This window comes from Hibiscus syriacus, unplaced genomic scaffold (assembly GCF_006381635.1).
Source record: "Hibiscus syriacus cultivar Baekdansim isolate YM2019G1 unplaced genomic scaffold, ASM638163v2 tig00116984_pilon, whole genome shotgun sequence".
NCBI classification, from domain to species: domain Eukaryota; kingdom Viridiplantae; phylum Streptophyta; class Magnoliopsida; order Malvales; family Malvaceae; genus Hibiscus; species Hibiscus syriacus.
The window spans coordinates 2,937,649-2,957,759 of record NW_024063507.1 but is presented as its reverse complement, the minus strand read 5'-3'; the positions used below and the strand labels follow the sequence as shown (position 1 = coordinate 2,957,759).

The following is a 20,111-nucleotide window of genomic DNA, read 5'->3' as shown; positions in this document are numbered from 1 at the left end:
TCTAGTATTTAATATATTTCAATATGTTTATAGAAAGGATAATATTAATGTGTTTTAGAGTATGAGCTTCTCTAAAATGAGTAATAAATGAAATGCATAACGTTGCATTATCGACATGAAAGGATGCAATAAATGAAATTCATAACGGTGCGTTATTTGCAAGAAAGGATGCCATAAATAAAATGTATAACGATGCATCATCGGCATGAAAGGATGACATAACGAAATGCATAATGGTGCATTATCGGCATGAAAAGATGCTATAAATGAAATGCATAATGGTGCATTATCGGCATGAAATGATGCCATAAATGAAATGCATAATTGTGCATTATCTTCATGAAGATGTCATAAATGAAATGCATAATAGTGCATTATCGACATGAAAGGATGCCATAAATGAAAATAACGAATAATTACTAAAGAATAATGGGGCAAAATGTACAAGAAGATGGGTATGTTGGACATAATAAGAATCATTATGATGATTGTATGAAATAAATTTGGTTTAAATGATAGGGTTTTATTTGATCCTTCTAGAGTGTATAATTTAGTTCGAAACTAAATAATCATGATATACTTATGTATACACTAACGTTACTTTACAATATTACGTCTCACTAAGTAAATGCTTAACGTGTATTTATTTCACGCGTAGGTAAAAACAGAGATTAGCCGAGTAAGGAGTGCAGTAGTAGTACCAGCTATCATCAATTAAGGTAGACTCGTCAATAACAATAGGACAATCTAATTTATTTTAAAAATTAGTTAACATGTAATTGAAGTAAGACAAAAATGATCTGGAATGTATTTTAAGTTCTAACCTTGTAATGGATTACAACAAATATTTCTCTTAATATAAATAAATAAATAAAATGGTATGAGTTTTACAATTAAGTATATGTTTTCTAAAACTTTTGTGACATCTGTATCTTATGTACGAAAATGTATACAAAAAATGAATGTTACATTTATTGGTATCAGAGCTACATGTTTAGCCGATTCTCGGCTAAAATTGAGTTCATTTGAAAAAAGAATTACATGCCACTAAGGTTGTCAAGGTTCCTAATAGGGTGTCATTAGAGTGTGATTGATAACACTCCTTACTAACTATAATGTTATTACTATATATATGTTCTAATAGATGTCAGAATCTACTAACTCGCATAGATGAGGGAACAAGAAGTTAGAGAAGGGACTGGTAGCAAAAGTTACGAGGCTAATAGTAAACATTCCATCTGAAAATGCTAGAGCGTCTGCACATCAAGGGATGTCAATGCCTGAGTTTGGAACTTTTATGCAAGCTCTTCAACCTCCCCCTATTCCTCCAACACCGATGATGTATATCCCAAAAGAGCTGAAGAGCTTGGGAGCTCTGAAGTTTTGGGGAGAAGATGATGAGGGTCCTATGGAGGCTGAATTATGCTAAATGATGTTATTGTAATACTCGAAAGTCTTCACTGTTCGGATTCGAAAATGCTGGTGGATTTGTATCTTTACTTAGAGGATCAGCTCACGTATGGTGGTCAAATACTATGATGTATGCACCACCGGAGCAAGTGACCTGGCCATTCTTCCTGGAGGAATTCAAGAACAAGTACGTGGGTGACCAATTCAGAAAAGCAATGTTGTTACTGTTTCTTAATTTGAAACAAGGTGATCGATCCGTACATGAGTTTAAGGCTGAGTATAACAAGTTGAATGATTTTGCTATAGAAGTAGTTCCAAATAATAAAGCTCGACGTTATTGGTTTATAGAAGGTTTGAGGCCAAATCTGGAAGAGATGATGTCGGTTTTGAACTTGCCCAGTTTACAAGAAGCCATAAACCGAGCCAAGGATATTGAAAGATCTTAAGATTAAACCTTAGTTGTGGAGCAAAGTTTGTAGACGGGGAAAAAAGTTCGAATGCTTTCAAGTCCTCATCATGATAAGAGAGGAAATGGCTCGAGTTCCATATATACTATAGAGATGGTTCTACGGCAGCTTCAGAGAAAACTAAACAATCTCATTCTTTTGCTACTAGATCGGGTAGAGCATCTAGGGAAAAGATTCCATGTTAAACATGTGGCAAATAGCACCGTGGAGTATGCAGACCGTGTAGTATGCAGACTGCTCAGTGGAGCTTGTTTTCAATGTGGAGAGACTGGTCACTTTGTCTGAAAGTTTCCTAAGAAATCTGTGGACAAATCGGCACAATATGAAAGATCGGTGGTAGTCTCTAATAGAAGAAGAGGAGGATTACATCCAGAGGACAATCTGATCTCAGTGACAAGAGACTCGAGTAGTCGCTAGAATTTACAACATTAAGACCAATGATGATCAAGATGATCCCAAAATCATAACTGGTACTTTCCATCTTTTTGATGAACATGTATTTGTTTTAGTTGATCATGGTATATAAACTCATACATTAGAACAAAGTTGGTTTGAGCTAGTGGAATTCCTTTAGAACCAATATTAGTGAGATTAAAGTGGTAAACTCAATGGGTCATAGTGCAAGAGTAACTCGGGTATGTAGAAAATGCCCTATAAAGCTCCAAGGGATTGTATTCCTATCAAACTTGATAGAGTTACCCTTCGATAAATTTAAAATCATTTTTGGCATGGATTGGTTGTCTCCACATTATAGATAGGTTGATTGTCTCAAGAAACGATTGTTCCTAAAAGATGTGAGAGGTTCAGAAATCGTAGTGATCGGCGAAAAAGTGAAATACCATCCAATGTGATATCAACTATGACTGCAAAGAAAATGATGTCAAAAGGATGCATAGCTTTCCTAGATAATGTGATAGACACTTGAATATCGAAATTCAGAGTAGATGATATCCCCACGGTTAGGTAATTTCCAGATGTTTTTCCCGAGGAGTTACCAGGATTACCTCCAGATCGCGAGGTGGAATTCAGGACTGAGGTTTACCTGGGTACCGAACATGTTTCTATGGCTCCATATCGATGGCTCTGACAGAGTTAAGAGTATTAAAAGATCAACTGCAAGAGTTACTCGATAAGGGATTTGTGAGACCTAGTATTTCTCCTTGGGAGCACCTGTGTTGTTAGCGAAAAACAAGGACGGGTCGATGTAATTATGTATCGACTACCGATAGTTAAATAAAGTAACGATAAAGAATAAGTATTCTCTTTTGAGGATTGATGATTTTCTCGATCAATTCAAAGGTACAGTAGTGTTCTCTAAGATAGACTTGAGGTTGGGGTACCATCAATTAAAGATAAAGGAAGATGATATTTCCAAGACAGTTTGTGGTGATGCCATTTGGATTGACTAATGCTCCTGTAGCATTTATGGACTTGATGAACCGAGTATTTCAACCTTACTTGGATCAATTTTTTGTGGTATTTATAGACGATATTTTGGTGTATTCCAAGTCAAGAGAGGAACATAATGCTCATTTTCGAGTGATTCTTCAGACACTTCGCGAGAAAAGTTGTATGCCAAATTTTCCAAGTGCTAATTTTGGATAGTCAAGATTGTTTTCCTTGGTCATATAGTCTCCACATAAGGCATAAGAGTAGATCCTAAAAAGATACAAGCTATAGTGGATTGAATACCCCCAAAAAATGTTACGAAAGTTCAGAGTTTCTTGGGACTTGCTGGTTATTAAAGATGGTTCATGAAGAACTTCTCAATGTTAGCTTTGCCACTAACTAAGTTGTTACGAAAGGATGTTCCTTTTGTTTGGACCGAGAAATGCCAAGAAAGTTTTGAAATGTTAAAGAGAATAGTAACAGAGGCCCCCGTACTTATACAACCTGAGTCAGGTAAAGACTATATCATTTTCAGTGATGCATCCCATAATGGGTTGGGATGTGTACTGATGCAAGATAGAATGGTTGTGGCTTATTCCTTAAGATAGTTGAAGAATCACGAGAAAAATTACCCGAAACACGATTTGGAATTGGCACCAGTCATGTTTGCAAGATGGAAATTTGGTGTCACTATCTGTATGGTGAGCGGTTCCATATTTATATAGATCACAAGAGTCTAAAGTACTAATTGACTCATAAAGAACTGAATTTGAGACAGAGAAGATGGATCGAGCTTTTAAAAGACTATGATTTGATCATTGATTATCATCCTGGAAAGGCTAATGTGGTAACGGATGCACTTAGCCGAAAGACTTTTGCCGCTCTAAGGGCTCTCGATGCGCATATGTCTTTAAGGAAAGACGGTGCCTTGATTGTTGAACTTAATTTAAATTCGATAGTTTTAGATCGAGTAAAAGAGCTGCAATGTCAATATGAGAACTGCTTAGCGAGGATTACGCAAGTAGAAAAAGAAGAAACTAAAGACTTCGAAATGAGGGCTAATAGATGTTTATATTATCGGGGAAGACTTTGCATTCCTGATAATGAGGAATTAAAGAAAGATATTCTTACTGAGGCACATTATAGTCCTTTAACGATGCACCCAGATGAGAATAAGATGTATCAGGATCTAAAAAGTCATTATTAGTGGCTTGGCATGAAAAGAGTGGTATCGGAGTTTGTTATAAAATGTTTGACATGTCAGCAAGTGAAAGCTGAACATCAAGTGTCATCTGGATTGTTACAATCGATATCCATTCCTGAATGGAAGTGGTAATGAGTTACAATGGATTTGATTTCGGGGCTACATTTATCACCAGGTAAAAACGACTCCATATGGGTAATTGTAAATAGAATGACCAAGACAGCTCATTTTATTCTAGTTCGAGTAGATTACTCGATGGATAAGAATACAAAGTTGTATATAAAGAAGATAGTTAGACTGCATGGAGTGCCTATATCGAAAATGTCCGATCAAGATCCAAGGTTTACTTTAAGATTTTGGAAGTCTTTACATGAGGCATTGGGACTCCATTGAATTTCAGTAAAGCTTTTCATCCCTAGACGGATGGGCAACCAGAGAGAACTATTCAGATATTAGAGGATATGCTAAGGGAATTTGTGATCGAGTTTAAAGGATCACGAGAAAGGTATTTGCCTTTAGCGGAATTTACTTACAATAACAATTATCAATCGAGCATTAATATAGCCCCATATGAAGCTTTGTATCGGATGAAGTATAGAACACCATTAAATTGGTTTGAACTAAAAGATAGAGACCTATTTGGCCCGGATTTAATGAAACAAATGGAGGAGAAAGTGAAAGTTAACCAGGATAATCTAAAGATAGCCTCCGATCGACAAATATCTTACGATGATTTGAAAAGTAAATAAATTGAATTTCAAGTGAGAGATAAAATGTTTCTGAAAGTGTCACCTTGGAAGAAAGTATTACAATTTGAATGCAGAGGAAAGCTGAGTCCGAGATTCATTGGACCTTATGAGATTTTAAAAGGAGTCAGACTAGTAGCTTATCAGCTAGTTTTGCCTTCGGATATGGATAAGATCCATAATATATTTCATGTATCGATGCTCATAAGGTACAGATCTGATCCATCTCATATTATCACGCCAGAGGATATAGAGATCCGACCAGATCTGACTTATGAGGAAGAAATAGTATGGATCTTGGCTAGAGAAAACAAGGAGTTGGGTAACAAGAGGATTCCTTTAATTAAAATACTCTGGCAGAATCATAAGATAGAAGAAGCTACTTGGGAAAGAGAGGAGGACATGTGGAAGCAGTTTCCACACCTCTTCGTTTCAGGTACTTTATTAAATTCAAGGACAAAGTTTTCTTAAGGGGAGAATTATAATACCCCAAATGGTAGTCCAGTGGCTATTTTAAAAAAAATTGAGGATTTAATTTAATAAATGTTAAAGTATAAGGAATGATTTGAGCAAGACCAATTAGTAAGAAATGGATAATTGAAAGGGCATTATGGTTATTTAGAGTGAAAAGAATTTAAAACTCATTTCTTTTATTAGGGATTTAAGAAAAAGGGAAAGTTAAAAACTAAGTTAAGTTATTTACTCCTCTTCTTCTTCCTCCCGTGGTTTTGTTCTCTCTTCCATAGCCAAAGTAAGCTTCATCTAACTAGTTTTTCCTTTCGATTATGGGTTGTTCTTGTAACCTTAAGTGATGTGTAAGCTTAAGGAAGGGTTAAATAAGATAAAACTAGGAGATGGATGAAATATTTGAGATTTAAGAAAATGGGTTTTTGAATGATATGTTTATAGGGTTTTTATTGAAGTTTATCAGTATATTTGACTTGTTAGAGAAGTAAATAAGGATTAGAAACCTTGGATGTGATTAAAAACATGTTAGAAAAAGTGGTATGATTCTTGGTTTGAGATGTTCTTTGGATATTTTAGATGTTACAGGAAGTTAAATGAAGGAAACTTAGTTGGGATAAGTAAATAAAAGTTTAATATTAGTTCGTCTTTCCTACAATGGTTGTATTACTCCACCTCATTTGAAAATTAAGGTCTTCCACCATCACATAAGAAAATCATCTTAAAATGAGCCAACGTAGTTCAGTTTACTGACATATTGTAAAATTGAAGGATTGAAAATGGTTTGATACACACCTTGTGCCCTATCCATTATACTCATTTAACAGATAATAAGCTGGATTGGCAAAATTTTGAAGAGTAAATTAGAGAAATAACAAAATTATAAAGAATTATTCTGGAATTGTGCTTCTATTCCATGTAGTTCTTTTTGGTAAGCCATATCCCATTATGGTTGAGGTGTGTTCCTCTAGATTAGGACATTGGCACCATAATTGCTATACAGAAGAAGGCTAACTCATTTTTCCCCCATTTTTAGCAAACCCTAAGAATAATTTCTATAAAGGAATGAACTAGTGTGAAATCCTTTCCAATTTCAAGTACATCCAGTTCTCTTTAGAAATAATTTCATATTTATCTAATTCTCTTTGGAATCAACTTTTAATATTTGTCAAGTTGTTTCAAAACCTCATGGAGTTTAAATTTCTACTTCTAGATTACAAGGGAGGTTTTGGATGCTGCTGCTCGTAAACCTCCCTTGCAATCTAGAAGCAACTATTGCGAGTGGTTCATGAGGCAACTATTGATGCAAGTGCATATTCTGAATGAGTTGTTATTATGTAACATTTATTTATGATAGTGCGTCTATCTTGTTTCATATTATATATATATCTCATGTAGGAGCATATCCATCACCTCTCAATTATTATTTCTTTCCGAAGTCTTGTTGAACGTAAATACTTTAGAACATTTTCTTTGGATTTTATGGGGATTATTGTTAGCATTGATCAAACATTTCATCCTACTTTTAGGTCAGTTAATAAAGTTATATTCCATGGGATCCTTGATGTAAGGTACTAGTTATGTTCTAATTCTAGGAATTTCAAGTGTTAATATTTGTTGGTAGTATTTTTGATTTACTAAGATGCACCTAAACTGAGATTGATGGCCAACTATGTGATAATTGCCTTGGGAAACTGGAGGACGTTGATATTATAAATGTTGATGTGACTGTTTACTATAAAGGTGTTCATGGTAGGGATCTGCTCATTTATATATTGATTGAAATACAACAACAACAATAACAACAAATCCCTATTCCAATATGCAATGGGGTAAGGGGGAGGTAGGGTAGTAGGCTACCCCCAACGCCAGGCTGAGAGCAGTTTTCGTGGAAGACCTCTGGTAGTCAGAAAATTTAAAAATAAAGATAAAATGCAATTCATGTATAAATAAATACATAGTTGAACAGTCTTTATATGCAGTTTTCATATGCGTTTATAATGGGAAGATATCCCTGCAAATAAATCGATGACTAAAAATCTCTACATATAGACAGAAACGTAAGACCTGGCTAAATTTAAAAGAGGAAACATGAAGAGAATGATACAAATAAGTCAACGATAGCAAGTTACGAGAAAGAATAAAGTCAAATGTGTTAAAACCTAAACTAAGGCAACACTAATCCGCTACCCTAGTTCTAAGCCTTCATAAATTCCAATGACAGAAACGTATAAAAAGTAGAAGTCGTGAAAATTACTACAAAGGCATTAAAAGAAGACAGAGATGATACACCCTATGGATGTTACCTGCACTACCGGCTACGCTGGTCATAAGTCTCCAAACTTCCTATCAGAGGGCATGTCCTCGGTAAGGGCTAAATCCTTAAAATCATATCTCAAGCAGTCTTCCCACTTCCACCTTGGTCGTCCTCACCATCTGGCACCGTCGACTGTAATCGACTCTACCCTCCTGATCGCATCCAACGGTTGTCGCCTAAGGACATGCCCAAACCACCGTAGTCTTCTCTCCCTCAATTTTCGGATACATGCACCACCCCCAAGGACATCCTAATAGAAGAGTTTGGTGTCATGTCTCACATAGTCCTACCACATGCCCATCGAAGCATTCTCATTTCTGAGGCCTCCATCCTCCTTACGTGATACTCCTTGATAACCCAACATTCTGATTTATACAACAACGCTGGTCTTATTGTCATTCTATAAAAATTTTCCCTTAAGTTTTAGAGGCACCTTCTTGTCACACAAAACTCCAGTAGCAGCCCTCCACTTTAGCCATCCCGCCTTTATACGGTGTGTAACGTCATCATCTACACCCCATCTTTATTTATCATAGACCCTCGGTACTTGAAATAATCCTTTGAGGGCAGAACGTGTCCTTCTATGCATACTTCTACATCTTCATCGTTTTGGTTCCCACTGAAGTTTGCACATAAATACTCTATCTTTTCAATATTGATCCTTAGACCTTTTTCTTCCAAAGCAGTCTTCCAGGTAGCCAGTCTACTATTTAGCTCAATTTTTGTTTCAGCAACTAGGACAATGTCGTCAGCGAAAAGCATACACCATGGAACACCGTCTGATGTCGTACAATAGATGTCGTCCATAATCAAGGCGAAGATGTAAGGGCTAAGAGTCGACCCCTGGTGGAGTCTGATTTCCACTGGGAATGCCTCGGTGTTGCCCACTGTAGTCCTGACGTATGTAGTAGATCTACAGTACATATCATGAATCACCCAGATATAAGCACTTGAGATCCGTCTCATTTCTAAGGTCTTCCAGATCGTATCGCGGGGAACGCTATCATCGGTACTATCTCTACAGGGAGAGGCACCATCATTAAATAAGCCAAGGAAGTAACTACCCCAAACCCTCTTAATATCATGATCTTTCACTAAAAGATCACCATTGTTGTCCTTAATAAACATAATGCTACCTAGATCCTTTTTCCTATTCTCCCTGGATTTTGCAAGCCTGAAGATGTCGTTTTGTCCATCTTTGGTGTCTAATCTCTTGTACATTTCATCGTATGCCTTATCCTTTGCTTTAGCCACCGTTTTCTTGGCTTCCCGCTTTGCCTCCTTGTATTTTTGTTTAGCTCTCGATCTTTCTTCGTCGTCGTTGCATTGTAGAAACTCCTTGAAGCAAGTTTGCTTTGTCTTTACCTTAGTTTGGACTTCGTCGTTCCACCACCATGATTCTTTATGTTCCTTGATCTTCCCTATCGACAACCCAAGGGTGTTTTTTCCCACCTCTCTGATGGAATTTGCCATATTTTTCCATAACATATCTACATTATTTGAGTTTGTAGTTCCAAAACCTGTATTAGACAAAACCTTACTCTTAAAGTCATCAGTTGTCGCTCCCTGTAAGTTCTTCTAAAGGATTCTTGGTTTACAAAGTTTAGCCCTCCTATGAGTGCTCTGCCCGTGGCGTACGCGGAACACCAAACCAAATCTATGTTGTGATGCACATGCCTCTTCAGGGAACACCTTACAGTCAATGCAAACCCATCGATCCCAATTTCAAACCAGGATGTAGTCGATTTGGGTACAATGTCGCCCACTATGGAACATAATTAAGTTCATATCTCTCTTGTTAAAGAAGGAGTTAGTGACCACCATATCGTGTGCAGTAGCAAATTCAAGCAACGTACGCCCCTCCTCGTTCTTACTACCAAAACCGAAACCCCCATGAACACCGTCATACTCGTCGGTTGCACTACCTATATGGCCATTGGAGTCTCCCCCTATGAAAACTCTTTCATCCTCTGAAATGCTCCTAAGTACATCATCTATCTGATCCCAAAAGCAGCGTTTCTCCCCCTCCCCTAGGTCAATGTGTGGGGCGTACACTGAAAGGACATTCATCACTTCCGCTTCTATAATAACATTAATCATCATGATCCTATCCCGGTATCTACAAACTTTAACTACATTTTCCTTGAGCCTAGAGGATACCAAGATACCCACCCTATTTCTAGCGTTATCTACGCCTGAATATCACAACTTGTACCCATTACACTATCTGGCGCGAGCCCCTTTCCATCTAGTCTCCTAAATACATGCAAAATCTATTTTCCTATTACTAAGTACGTCGGTCAGCTCGAGCAGCCTGGCATTTAATGTGCCTACATTCAACGAACAAACTCTAAGTCTAGTCTCCTTGACACCACTCTGTCGAGCCCTCCCCCTATACGCCCTATGGGATCTAAAAGAAGGACATGACCTCAAGTAATCATCTATAGCCGAAGCTATGAGGAACTATGAAAAAGGAATCCAAATATGACAAAAGGTGCACCAATAAAACAAATAACATTCAAAAATTAGAGGAAACCCCTTTCAATTTCTTATCAGAGTCCAAATAAGTTAACCAAACCCATAAATAATTACTGATTATACAGGAAAAAAAATCAGATACGCAGATACAATCGAACAAATTGAATTTTCAAACCTAATTATGCATTTGAGTAATGAACGAATCAAAAACAACTGGATCACCTAATTAACACATAAATATCACTGATCCGTTCAAACTAGACCAAAATGAAAAGTCATAAATCTCCACAAAAAAATATTCAAACTACGAAAGCAAGACTATCTAAAAGATTCACATACAACGGTCAGATTTAGTAAGAGAAAGTGAGGAAACGATATACTCGGACAAAGATAAAATAGAAGTAAAGAATAAACCCCCCAAAAGAGAGATCTTTTAGCTGGAAGCTGAAGAACACAAGTAGATCAACCACTAGTTTTGCAGTGACTGGAATTTGGGTTTTAAAGGGGTCGATGGTTCTCGGTCGAGCAGAGGGGAAATTGGTAGTTTTTAAAGTCTGGGAAACTTTTTACCCTGTTGTTTTCATTCACTTCCCTTGGATGAAAATCTATATTGCATAAATATTTTGACAGATCACTATAGATTAAAGTCGTATCATTAAGAATCTTGGTAGTGGCAAACAATTGATAGAACAAATAATGTAAATCATCAGAATCAGGAAAAAAATCCAATCATTAATCAGGAACGTTTCAGAACAATCATGGATTCAAGAAAAAACAGAAAAAAAGAATTAAAATGAGCAGAAATTAAACAATATTTAGAGAAATGAAAATTAAATCAATAACATCATAATTCATAAATTCGAATCCAATAAAATGCAACGAATCAGATCTAAAAAAGAGCGGTGGAACAATAATAAACAAAAATCGAAACCTGAACCTTGGCCTGATTGAATCTAAAACTGAAACCGCAGATCTGAAAGCAAAGAAGAAATTTTCTCTTTTTTAAACGAAATATATTTTGTGGGAAACGTTGACGAAGAATCTCGAAAGCTGGTTCAGTGTACATATGAGTGTTTAGATAAAGCGATATCTATTGGTATGTGATTCAAAAAATCATTTTTTTCAATGAGTTTACATATGGTAATCTTTACAATGGCATGGCATAGAGATTTTCTTGAAGATTGAATGATTACACTAACACAGGAAGCTGACTTCTTTACATGTACTTGAGTTTGATATAGGTAACTACAAACTCGAATTTAGACTTGATTTCTGCTTAGTCTCTCTATCGTTTCGTATTCAAATTAAGCCTGGAGTGAGTTATCGTGATGTTGGAGAAGTTATTAATCGCCATGCTTCAATGCCAGGGTTATCTGTGGTAATGTGTAATTTGGTTTATGCATACATCCCAATTACAGGGTTATTTGTCAGTTTTTGTTACTATAGGTGAAATCATATTGTGGCCATGGTATTAGTCAGCTGTTCCACTATGCGCCAAACATTCCCCATTTTGGAAGTATACTTATTAGTGAAGCTTGGCAAACGAGTTGCATTTAATTTTGAGTTTTGACTATCCTGAATGCTTAAAGGGAAATCCTCAATGATGTATAATGATTCAACTGCTTATGAAAGCAGGAGGCCTATGAAATTGATTCAACTAGACTGATAGCAAGTTATTTGTATTGCTTTTATCTGCTGCTTCGCTTAACCCAAAGCAGGAAATAAAGCGATATGGGTAATGAAAGCTGGTCAGATTTTTACAATTGAACCGATGATTAATGTAGGTAACTCATGAAGTTGGATATTTAATATGGTCCTTTCAGTTTACTTACTATTTCTTTATGGATCTTCGTCTTTATGTTTTGGCGCGATTAAATGTGGCCTGATGGATGGATTGCTATTACAGGGGATGGCAATCGCAGCGCTCAGTTTGAACACACCCTTTTAATAACTTCAATCATTTTTATCTTCCTTTTTTATGGTAGATAACCATGTGTTTTGAAATATGAACTTGCTTCTGTGTAAGCTACTTACCGGACAACCTTGTTCCTTTTTGGTTGTCTTCCGTAAGTGTGATTATATGTGCATATTTATGATATGATAAAAGAATCATGAAATGACATATTGTTTCTTGCTTTCTTTTCACAGTATTGTGCCGTTCCAATCTTGTTTAATGCCCTGCAGGTAACAAAATACTGGGGTCGAAGTTCTTACCGATAGGCAAACATGGTCGCCCAACGTGTTCCCTTGCTTAATCAGATACTGATGGGAAAGAGATTATGAGCAAGGATACATTCTTCCCTTGGTTTCTTTTTTGCAACAATAATTTTTATGATGAAACAAGTGGTGTGAGTTTGTACACTATGATGCATCGTCCATTTCTTTGCATCATACTTTTAACCAAGTTAGTTTATAAAGTTTTGCAGGAAAATTTTGAACAGAAAGATTGAAGTTAGACTTAGATGATCATCTTCTTTTTTGACCACCACCCAACAACTATCTTGAATTCTACTTGCCAACAACCTTCCCACCTTTGCTTCTTGATGATGTCATCTTTTGTTGAACATACCATTGTTGACCTACAACTTAAGGTGGCTAAGTGTGTGTGTGTGTTTTTTTAATGTTATATTAATATGAATTTTCTTTTATTATTATTTTAAAGTTTTAATCGCATACCTATTCTGATGTCGTTTAGATAAGCCTTCTGAAATTATGACTTTGACTTTTCTGTTTGGGGTCTTCAGTGGGGACCAAAACGATGAAGATGTAGAAGTATGCATAGAAGGACACGTTCTCCCCTCAAAGGATTGTTTCAAGTACCTAGGGTCTATGATACATAAAGATGGGGGTGTAGATGATGATGTAACACACCGTATAAAGGCGGGATGGCTAAAGTGGAGGGCTGCTACTGGATTTTTGTGTGACAAGAAGGTGCCTCTAAAACTTAAGGGAAAATTTTATAGAATGGCAATAAGACCAGCGTTGTTGTATGGATCAGAATGTTGGGCAACCAAGAAGGATCATGTAATGAGGATAGAGGCTGCAAAATAAGAATGCTTCGATGGACATGCGGTAGGACTCTGTGGGATATGACAACAAACTCTACTATTAGGATGTCCTTGGGGGTGGTGCCTGTTTCTGAAAAATTGAGGGAGGGAAGACTACGGTGGTTTGGGCATGTCCTTAGGTGACTACCGTCGGATGCGGTCAGGAGGGTAGAGTCGATTACAGTCGACGGTGCCAGAAGGAGAGGACGACCAAGGCGGAAGTGGGAAGACTGCTTGAGATCTGATTTGATGGATTTAGCCCTTACCGAGGACATGACCTCTGATAGGAAAGTATGGAGACTAAAGACTAGGGTAGTCGAGTAGTGTGGGTCACATCTCTAGGGTGTATCATCTCTGTCTTCTTTTAATGCCTTTGTAGTAATTTCCATAAATTCTACTTTTTATACATTTCTGGTATTGGTATTTATGAAGGCTTAGAACTGGGCTTGCTATCGTGGACTTCTGTGTAATATTCTCTTCACTTTTAAATTTAGTCGGGTCTTACGTTTCTGTCTATATGCAGAGATTTTTTCGCAAGGATTTATTTGCAGGGATTACTTCCCATTTCAAACGCGCATATAATATTAATGATATTTATGACTGCATATGAATATTGTTCAACTATGTATTTATGTATTTATTTATACATGCTTTGCATTTTATCTATATTTTTAATTTTCTGACTGCCGGAGGTCTTCCACGGAAGCTACTCTCAACCTGGCGTTGGGGGTAGCCTACTACCCTACCTCCCCCTTACCCCATTGCATATGTGAATTGGGTTTTGTTGTTGTTGTTGTTGTTGTATTATTATAAACAGGACTATAATTATAATTACATTGAATTTTGTTGTTAAAATATGTAAACTAGGGATGAAAAAAGAAATGAAAATGAAGAATTAATTGCTGAAAATTCTAAAGCAAAGCAAAAACAAAACAAAAAGGATATGATCTATTTTATGGTACTTTATTCTCATTTTAAATTTTATTATTCTTTTTAATATTTTAGTTTTTTTACGTTTATATATATATATATATATATATATAATTATTAAAGTAGTCTTTCTCATTTTACTTAAAGTTTGTTATTTTTAAAATATGATAATGCAACCTATATATCTAATTAGGTATCTATTTTATTGTAAAGAAAATATTAGGATCACATCACCTTATGTTTAAAAAATAAACCACCATAAAATATTTGATGGAAAGTTAACTTCATACCCTTCAAAAAAAATTAAAATATCTCCTTTCAAACATTAATAGCAAAATAGTCAAATCTTGAGAATTTAATTTAACTAAGGTAATATTGTTATGAACACAACAAATACATAGTGTAGAATGAAATGTACGTAAATAATTTTAAGATCACGGCGACTCTTGCTTGAGACCTTCCTTTTTCTTCGTCGACTATATCAATCAATTTTTCAAACTAACTTTGGCTCTCTATCTTCAAACTGTAGACAATAGTTTCCGTCCTAGTTTATATATTATAATTATTATTATTATTATTATTAAATAATAAATAAATTTTACAGGTCCAAAAAATACAAACCGGAGGCCCAATTACAAAGTACGCCGGAGGCCCAGTTACAAATGACTCGACCCAAGTACAAAGCAAGTCCATAACCGATCTAGGCCCATAATCTAGACCCGAGAAGCCCAATAAGTTAGGGTTTTGTATCATTCTCCCAAACACATCCATCCTCAACTGTTGGATCTGATCTAGATCCAACGGTCCAAATTACAATATATTTAGGGTTTTACCCTAAAAACTTATCAGCCGCCGCCACCGATAGAATCGTGACTGTCTACCTGCCACGAGTGTATTGCACGTGTCCATACCAAGTTCTCAAGCCACCGTCGTTGTCACTGTCGAACTGCACCGGCCAAATTAAAAAAAAAGATATGGGTGCATTTATAGCACCCAGCTAGAAATCGGCGGCGCCCCTGTTTGTTCACCACCATATCCCCGGTGACTCACCGGGCTTCCCTCTTTTGACTGGTCCGTAGGGTGATTCAAAGAGCCCTATAAAACAGAATTGATGATACCTGCAAAAAAGGGCAACGAACGGAGAGAGACAGAGAGAACGGAGAGACAACCATTCCAAAAGAAAAATACTACAATATCCATTCAAGAGACTACCAACAACAACCATACCAATAACAGAGCAGTAGAAATAAAAGAAAGGAAAATAGAGAGTATAAACTTACCGAGGAAGCCAAACGTCGTCAGATTTTTTGAAGGTAATATAGCTAGATCCAAGTCAATTGATGGGATTTTAGGATGAGAGGGGCTCGAATTTGTGTTTAGGGTAAGAAAAGGAACGATTTGGGGTTTTTTTTATATCTTTGACCACCGTCGACGGCGACAGAGAATGTCGACGGACGATGGTCGACTTCCCTCCGGTGAGGGATTGTAGAGAGAAGTCAGAGCTTATCTCTGTTAGAAAGAGAAACAGAAGGAGAAATGAGAAATGGGGAAATAATAACCATTTAGGGCCGGTTTTGGGGTACAAATACCCCTCCCCATGCAATGTTGTTTTGGGGATGGGGTTTTTGCATTTTGTGCAAGGGTAAACCCCTCTTCGGGTCCCTATGATTTTGTAACTTTACATTTTAGTCACTGAAGTTAAGTTTCAATATTTTTAATCTGGATCTCATATTTTATTTCGTTTTTATTTGTCACTACTTTCATTTATACATATTTTTGGGTAATATCTGATTTAGTCTTTTAATTCTAATAATTTACATTTTGATCTTTACATTTAGTTATCGTTAAATTACAATTCCAGTAACTCGATTTCATGATGTTTTTGTTTAGGGTCATAATTTTTTATTATTTTTATTTTAATCCCCGAATTTTAATATTTTTAATAATATTGGTTTATTTAGAATTGTAATACCTATAACATAAGATATTTGTAATTATTGCCTTGATATTTTATTAGTTTTATAATTTAATCCTAAAATTATTATATATATTTATATATTTATAAATTTATTACTAAAATAAAGTTTTTATATATTATTTTATACTAGTAATTTAAAGAAATACCTCTTATCTAACAAAGAATGTATTTCTAAAGATAACTCGAATAAAATAATATTTTTATGTTTTAAATAAATTTATTTTATTGTATATAAATTAAGGGTAATACTATTTTTTACGAGTAATCCATAAAAATACCTCTTTAACTAGATAGGAAGACATTTTCGATGATTATTAGTATAAAATAATATCCTTTTATTTTTCTAAAAAACAATTGTCATAATTTAAAATGTTATTCGTATTTGCCAATTTTAATTTTTATATGACATATAATCGCTTAAGTACCAATTATGAGCACTGTGAGGGTGTTAATCCTTCCCCACACCTAATCGACTCCCAAACCCTTTTCAAAATGAATCTTTGGTCAAACGCATATCAAATTTTTATCTTTTAAAATTATTTTTCTTAAAACTATTTTAAAAGATATTTTTAGGTATTCAACTTACCTAACCCAAAAGTCGATGGCGACTCTAATTTTTTTCTATTTGTGTATTTATTTTACAAACCAACACATTCACATATTAAGTTGGATCGATCCCTGAAAAAGCCCTAAATAATCGCGGGGACCGCTTCGACAGCTTGGACACTCCACTAGGGATTTTTTTTAGAGAGTCAAGCTATAATCGATTATACATCATTTTTTTATTTTAAAATAGCAAATATTAATGATATTTAAATTTTGATTTTGTTTGCATCACATCACATTTTTTTAGTCCTACTAATTGATTAGTTTTCCTATTTCAGATTTCTAACCTTATTTGGTTTTATTGTTTTCGGATCAAGACAAAGGATTGTGAGTTTACCCTCACACATTATAATTGTTTGATATTGAGAGCCTTCTAACTGAGGTCTGTCCCGTTATGTAGGGGTGAACGCTACGCTTACGTGAGAAAAATTATTTTTCTCCTCATAGGCTTTAGGAAATAACCTCTATGATACATATGCCTCATGTTTACGAGTGAAACAATGAGTTTCCTCGCATGAACATGAGGAAATGAATCCTCTCGAATTGAACTCAATCCATTTAAACCTATAATGGGTGAGGATCGAGGGTTAGGCAGTCTTAATGGGGCACTAGCAAAAGACAATTCGAGTACCCTGTTAATAGTACCGAATTTCTACCTATTTTATATTGAATTTATGTCTGCAGGGGAAACTCATTTAACATTTTCCTTGAATCTACTTATCTAATTTTGCAAGAAGTATGAGAACTAGAAGAGTATGCGGTTAGGTTCATTGTTTTGAACAAGTATGTGAACTATAAATTATGAGGTTAGGATTTATATTCTGAACGAAGCATGAGGGTAGAAAACATGTATGAATAGGATTTTTATTTGATGAAAGCATGTCAGGGTAGATACCATGCTGAGTATAATCTTTTCTTTCTACAAAATTGATAGGTACTAGCCATTCTCGTTTTTATTTTTTCTTTGTCTATTATTTGTATTTACATTTTTATTTAACATTAGCTTATTAATTTATATATTTTTTTATTTTTACTAACTTGTTTATATTGATTTCTTTTTGTTTGCATTGCATGATCATGTCATAATCAAAAGGTGTTGATTTGTCAGTGGTCATCAAAGTAAATGGTTTTCATAATGGACCAAGGGTTTCATGATCAAGTAAACTATAAAGTTAGGAAATGGCATTTTGAGAAAGCTTTGAAAATAATGGAGAGCTATGCACCCAAAGATCATATGTCCGATGAAGATCAAAAGCAAATACGAGAGATGAGAAAGTAAATGTCCAAGATTATGCACAGAATATCTATTTTGGCCAAAGAAAAAGAGACCTCTGCCAAAAAGAGAAAGAACTCAATGAAGATAATCTTGTGATGTCAAATACACGAGAAACCAAAAATACTAGTCAATCTGAGAAATCACGAGCAATCATCATTAGTATCAACAAGTTTTCTGGAAATACCGAAGAAATGGTGACAACTGTAGAAGTTACCAGAGATGAAAAGAAGTCATGCAATCAAAATTCATTAACTTTTAAAAGTTTGCTCCCAAATTCGGAGACTCAAGTTCAATTCAAGTCGAGAGGTGGCTTTCATTTTGATTATATCCCTATATTATATAAGGAGTTATATGAAAAGTTACTAGAAGCATGAGAGGTGGCTTCGCATTATGTGAAACCTTGGCAACCTCCATATCCAAATTGGTATGATATCAATGTTCGTTGTGAATATAATGAAGAAGCTCAAGGACATTCCATTGAAAACTGAACTGCCTTCAAGCATTGAGCCCAACATCTTTTAGATCATGGATTTTAGAGTTTGAGATAAAAGATCGACCAATTTTGGTAACTGATTATCATGTTATATTAATACCAAAACTGTTCAAAGCTAAGGGTATCAGTAGGGGCATCCTGAAGGAAGAAGATTTGTTGAAAAGCTCAAACATGTCATTTGAAGATTAAAAACGATAAACTGAGTGCAGAGATGAAAGCCATGCGTAATGGTTTCCAAAGGATCAGCTTAGCCTTTAAAAATGCTGGTATAGGAAATACTCAGAAGAATGGACAACAGGGGTTATTAAACTAAAAAATGACGTTGAGCACTAGAAAAAGAATTGCAAGACACATGAAGGTCGAGCCAAGAAGTTCTCTTATGATTTATGGATTGTAGAAGAAAGGCGCAATACAACCGTCATCCATTTGGGAAGATGTCAAGTCAAAAATCAGATGTTGAATAGGGCTATAACCAACATGGAAGCTTCATATCAACACTACAAGCATAAGAATGATGTTGAACTAGAAACCACTAGGGCCAAAAACAAGATATTGATGAAGTTTGTAGATGATTATGAAGATCTTTTACGGGAGCTTCATAGCCATAAAGATTTTCTTACAAGGGAAAATGAGCAACATTGTTAATAGTTCCGAGAATTAACATGTAAGATACAGGAAAAAGACAATATCATGAAGGAAGCTGCTACCCAATCAAACAATGTGGCTCATAAACTGGTTGACTTAGCTGGCTTTACAAGAGAATTGAAGGAGATTGACAACTCAACACCTGAGCATGAGTGGAAATTAACTTTCCTTTTGAGAGAAATAGAGAAATTAGGAGTGAAAGTTATCCATTATATGTAAAGTTTGTTTGATGTTCTGAAACCTTTTATGTTCAATGAAAGTTGTTTTAAGATGATCACTCTTGAATAACACCTTTTGCATACATGCATTTGTATTGAACATTTTGCATTTCCATTTCTGCATTTTCACATTTGCATTTTTACATTCACATCATACTTTGCATAGCATATTAACATGGTCAATCATGAAAACGTGAGAGTAATTTGTGAAGAATATTATGGCAGAAGTTCTGAAAGTAAATTAAAGTCACCTGGGGTGTGTCTCTAAAAGATTGAAAGTAATGAATGAGATATTAGTATGAGTTGGTATGATTAAAAGAATTCAGAAGAAACTCATAAAGACCCAACAAGGGGTGATCGATCAAGAAAAAATGTTCCAGAATGAATCAAGAGAACAAATGACCAAATTAATAGAGATGGTGAATACTGTGATCCATGGAGA

The 20,111-nt window shown here is 35.4% G+C and overlaps 1 pseudogene; it reads left to right on the top strand.

The window, feature by feature from the left end:
- Positions 1-1,970: 1,970 nt before the first annotated feature.
- On the top strand, positions 1,971-12,742 carry LOC120193008 (annotated as a pseudogene).
- The last annotated feature ends 7,369 nt before the right edge of the window (positions 12,743-20,111 follow it).